The sequence below is a fragment of the Puma concolor genome, chromosome C1 (assembly GCF_028749965.1).
Source record: "Puma concolor isolate L17-30 chromosome C1, mPumCon1.1.hap2, whole genome shotgun sequence".
NCBI classification, from domain to species: Eukaryota; Metazoa; Chordata; class Mammalia; order Carnivora; family Felidae; genus Puma; species Puma concolor.
In genome coordinates, this window is record NC_141674.1 from 7,082,004 (window position 1) to 7,087,809 (window position 5,806).

The following is a 5,806-nucleotide window of genomic DNA, read 5'->3' on the forward strand; positions in this document are numbered from 1 at the left end:
CGGAGGGATTTTTGTTTGTTTTCCTGTTTAGGGGACAAGTGTGATAAGAGGCGTGGGTTCTCCTTGATGACCAAGGTAGAGACTGAGCCAGAGGGATGATTTACGGTCATCTGCTTGATCAGAGGATGCGCTTTCTCTTTTCGCCACCCTGAGGGTCTCTGCACAGGGTGGAAGGAAGCGTTTCCTCAGGGTCAGCGTGCATGGTAGTGGTAGGATTGCTGATTTTCTTTTTTTGTTTTGTTTTGTTTGTTTGCTTGTTTTTAAGATTGCTGTTTTTTCTTACCCCAACCTCTGCTTCACTTCCGTCCGAGCCCAGAGGCCACTATATTGTGAAATGGGCTCCTTTAACATTTACTTCTGGGTGTCACAGGACGTCCCCTCCACCGCCGTGCTCCTGCCTGCTCCCACAGGCCTCACGATCTGAAACATCCTCCACGGCTTCCATGCAGCTGTGAGGATGTCCAGTGTCTGCCTCTGAAATCTGTATCTAGTTTACCAGGTAAACTCGTGCCATTTGAGCTTCATACTGCCAACACTTCCTGTGTGCTGGGTCTGTGTGAGTCCTGAAGAAACGAGGCACAGTTGGGTGCTGTGTAAATGATAAACCCAAGGCCTGATCAAAGCCTGTGCCCCTCACGCCTTTGTGTCTTATGTAGCACGCTACTTTTTTTTTTTTTTTTTTTTTTTTTAATTTTTCAAAGTCTATTTTGAGAGAGAAAATCCCATTCAGGCTCTGCACAGTCACTGCAAAACCTGACTTAGGGCTCGAACCCATGAACCGTGAGATCATCATCTGAGCCCAAATCAAGAGTTGGGCACTCAACTGACTGAGACACCCTGAGGCACCCGGTAACATACTACTCCTCAAAGAATAAAGTTTTAGCCAAATCCTTTTTTTTTTAAAATTAATGTTTATTTTTGAGCGAGAGACAGAGTGCAAGAAGGGGAGGGCAGAGAGAGAGAGAGAGAGGGAGACACAGAATCTGAAGCAGGCTTTAGGCTCCAAGCTGTCAGCGCAGAGCCCAATGTGGGCTCTGAACCGTGACATCATGAGCTGAAGTTGGACACTTAACCACCTGAGCCTCCCAGGCGCCCCTTTTGGCCAGATCTTGACATTTTCACCCATCCTAAGTGGAGGAGTACAAATAAATAAAACTTGAACCATAGGATAATCTGATGGTGATGTGTGCTGTGTTCTGTCTACACAGAAGGACTAAGTGGAACCCGCCCAATGTTAGCCAAGTGCTTGGAATAGGGGCAGTGAATACCCAGAGGGAGGAGGTGATAGTCACAGTTCACTTTCTTTTCAGAATTGTATTTAAATCCAGGTTAATTAACATATAGTGTAATAATGGTTTCAGGAGTAGAATTTAGTGATTCATCACTTGCATACGACACCCAATGCTCATCCCAGCAAGTGCCCTCCTTAATGCCCATCGCCCCACCCACCTCCCCTCCAGCAGCCCTCAGATTGTTCTCTGTGTTTAAGAGTTTCATGGTTTGCCTCCCTCTGTTTTTATCCTATTTTTCTTCCCTTCTCCTGTATTCATCTGTTGTGTTTCTTAAATTCCACACAGGAGTGAAATCATAACGATATTTGTCTTTCTCTGACTGACTTATTTCACTTAGCATACTACCCTCCAGTTCCATCCATGTTGTTGCAAATGGCAAGATTTCGTTCTTCTTTATCGCCGAGTCATATTCCATTGTGTATATATGCCACAACTTCTCAGTTGATGGACATTTGGGCTCTTTCCATACTTTGGCTATTGTTGATAGTGCTGCTATAAATATTGGGGTGCATGTGCCCCTTTGAATCAGCGTCTTTGTATCCTTTGGATAAATTCCTAGTAGTGCAATTGTTGGGTCGTAGGGTAGCTCTATTTTTAATTTTCTGAAGAGCCTCCATACTGTTTTCCAGAGTGGCTGCACCAGTTTGCATTCCCACCAGCAGTGCAAAAGTGTTCCCCTTTCTCCATATCCTCGACAACATCTGTTGTTTCAGAGTTGTTCATTTTAGTGTAGTTTGCTTTTAATCAGCAAAAGCAAAAGAAAGAAAGAAACCGCCCAGATGCCCATTCCAGCACCATAGTGCCACCCTGTAGCACTATTGCAAGACAGAGCAGAAGGTTCTGTTTCAGAGGTAGGTTTTGTACCAGTCAGTTGACTGGGGCAGGGTGGGGCCATTGACTCTCAGAATCTCTTTCTGTAAAATAATGCAGTGATCTCTGGGGACCTTCCAGCTCTGAAATGCGATTGACCCAGTGGGGAGCTGCCACCTGTCCCTTCTCTTGTGCGTGAGCAGGAAGCATTTCTGGGAATACTGTTAAGACGTGAAGTGCCAAGGGGAGCACACAAGTTCGGGACCATCTCTGCCACCAGGTTGCCTACAGTTAGGAGGTGAGAAACACAAGACTATGTTTTGAGCATCAGCAAGCATCCAGAATCCCTCCTGATGGTTTCCTCAAAACGAGCACACTAGGGCCCTGCAGGACAGGAAACCAGGATGGAAGACGTTCCCGAGGGAGCTCCTTATACTATAAATTATTTGTTATTTATCTGAAGTCCAAGGAGTCCTATTTCTGTTCTGCTTTTTGGGCTTTTGTTTTTCCAACCTTGGGAGGAACAACCTATGAGGAGGTACAGAGAATAGGCATGACATTGGTATAACAATTATATTAAGGGCTTGCGGGAGGACCAGAGAAACAGAGGAAGGTCAAGGAAGAAAGGAGGGATTTTTTTTTTTTTTTTAAATTTTTTTTTCAACGTTTATTTATTTTTGGGACAGAGAGAGACAGAGCATGAACGGGGGAGGGGCAGAGAGAGAGGGAGACACAGAATCGGAAACAGGCCCCAGGCTCCGAGCCATCAGCCCAGAGCCTGACGCGGGGCTCGAACTCACAGACCGCGAGATCGCGACCTGGCTGAAGCCGGACGCCCAACCGACTGCGCCACCCAGGCGCCCCGAAAGGAGGGATTTTTTTAAAAAAATCATTTGCCCAGGGCACTAGGCTGGCTCAGTTGGAGAAGCATGTGACTCTTGACCCTGGAGTCATGAGTTTGCGCCCCCTCTGCGTATAGAGATTACTTAAATAAAACTTTAAAAAATAAATAGGGACACCTGGGCGGTTCAGTCTGTTAAGCGTCTGACTTCAGCTCAGGTCATGATCTCACGGTCTGTGAGTTTGAGCCCCACATCGGGCTCTGTGCTGACAGTTCAGAGCTTGGAGCCTGCTTCGGATTTTGTGTCTCCCTCTCTCTCTCTGCTCCTCCCCACTTACACTCTGTCTCTCTCTTTCAAAAATAAATAAACATTAAACAAAATTTTTTAAATAAATAAGCCAGGGTTGCATGAGTGGCTCAGTCTGTTAAGCGTCTGACTCTTGATCTTGGCTCAGGTCATGATCACGTGGTTTGTTAGATCAAGCCCCAAGTGGGGCTTTCACGCTCACAGCGGGGAGCCTGCTTGGGGTTCTCTCTCTGCTTTTCCCCCACTGGCACCCACTCTGTCTCTCTCCAAATAAATAAACAAACATAAAAAAAATAATTAAAATTTTCTAAGAATAAAAAGTAAAATATCACTTGTTCTGTTCAGTCTTCCCCAGGGTCTCGGGAACAACGGCTGAATGGAAAATCAGAATGAGTGAGAGCCCCAGGTTTTGATGGCCTCGCTGGCATCATTCACTCTGCAGCACAGCACAGAAGAGGGGGGCCCACTGGGATTTGTTTGTCTCCGCTCGTGGAGGCAAAGCCCCAGGTACCTTCTTCAAGGTAGATTCTTGGCATCCAAAGTTTCTCTTGATTAATAGGCTTTAAAATAGGGCAGCTAAAAGCATCAGTGTCACCAAAGCTGAAGACCTGAGATTCTGGCCACACAGTTCTTAGTGAAAGAGGAGCACTCCTGGGGCACCTGGGTGGCTCAGTCCATTAAGCGTCCGACTTTGGCTCAGGTCATGATCTTGCAGTTTGTGAGTCCAGGCCCCGAGTTGGGCTCTGTGCCGACAGCTCAGAGCCTGGAGCCTGCTCCAGATTCTGTGTGTGTCTCTCTCTCTGCCCCTCCCCTGCTCACGCTCTGTTTCTCTCTCCTTCGAGGAAAAAAAAAAAAAATAACACTCCTGAAGTAGTATTTTATTTAACGTTTGCTAAGTAGCCTCAGCAAGTTAAACACACTCAGAACTGAACTATCATTAGCTCTTCTGTCCTCAAACAGGTTTAAAAAGGCAAATAAGTTACTTAGGGAGATAAGAGTAACTTAATTTTATTTATTTTCTATGTCAGGGTATTTCCCACTGAAGCTCAGCTCCAGGTAGTCTGAACAATAAGGATACTTACACCCAGAAGTACAGACAGAGAGGGCAGGATCCGGGGTGCACGGATGCAGTGACCCAGTGGTGTCATCAGGGACCCAGGGTCTTTCCATTCCTCTACTCTGTAGGGCACAGTGTCCTAAGTCTGGTGTTCCTCGAGTTGTAGAACAAGACTTCCTTGTCCACGTTCAAAACTGGAGAAAGGCGGGCTCCCCAGGGCTTTGTAAAACCAAAGAAACAGCTTTCCCAACAGGCCTATCAAACTTAGCAGTATATATCCTTGGCTGAATCAAATTCATCGAAACCTGCTTGTCCTTTTTTTTTTTTAAATTTTTTTTTTTTTTTTTTTTCAACGTTTATTTATTTTTGGGACAGAGAGAGACAGAGCATGAACGGGGGAGGGGCAGAGAGAGAGGGAGACACAGAATCAGAAACAGGCTCCAGGCTCTGAGCCATCAGCCCAGAGCCCGACGCGGGGCTCGAACTCACGGACCGCGAGATCGTGACCTGGCTGAAGTCGGACGCTTAACCGACTGCGCCACCCAGGCACCCCTAAACCTGCTTGTCCTTAAAACCAATCACTGTCAAAGGAGCTAGGGTTTCTGTGATTGCCTTAACCTTAAACTCAGCCAGATCTTATGCTGGGCCCGGGCCAGCAGTGCTTCCCTGCCCTAGGGAGTGGAAATACGGATGGCATGAAGTGTCCACAGTGTCCACGCCACTCTTTTGTTGAACCAGTACCAGACTCCATTGGGACGTGAATAGATACACTGCAGGTGCCCATCATTGATTCCCATCCATTTGGGGTTTTTTTAAGTTTATTTATTTATTTTGAGAGAGACAGACACAGCATAAGTGGGGGAGGAGCAGAGAGAGAGAGAGAGAGAGAGTCTCAAGTAGGCTCTGTGCTGCCAGCTCAGAGTCTGATGCGGGGCTGGAACCCATGAAGCCGAGAGATCATATCCTGACCCAAAACAGTAAGACTCTTAACCAACTGAGCCACCCCCAACCCCCGCCATCTGTTTCTGTCAAGGAGGAGCAGTGTTGGTACATAGGTTGAGGACCCCGTCTTGGCTATAACTTTATGATTTACTTTGACAATATCAAATGAAGGAAAGAAAGGGCTCAAATTGGCTAAATAAATTCCACCTCTCTTTCCAGAGATAACTTTTGGTCCTCATTCAGAAGAAAGATCTTAGAATTATGGAGGAGTGGGGTGCCTGGGTGGTTAAGCATTGACATCGGCTTAGGTCATGATCTCACAGTTCATGAGTTTGAGCCCCACATCGGGTTCTCTGCTGTCAGTGCAGAGTCTGCTTTGGATCCTCTGTCCCCCTGTCTCTCCGATGCTCGCTCGCTCTCTCAAAAGTAAATAAACTTAAAAAAAAAAAAAAAAGGATTGTGGAGGAGAAAATTACTCTCTATCCCATGGCCAAGCCTATGTCCACTTCAACTGAAGTTCAACTCTATCCATGCTAGATGGCCCTTGCTCAAGTTGG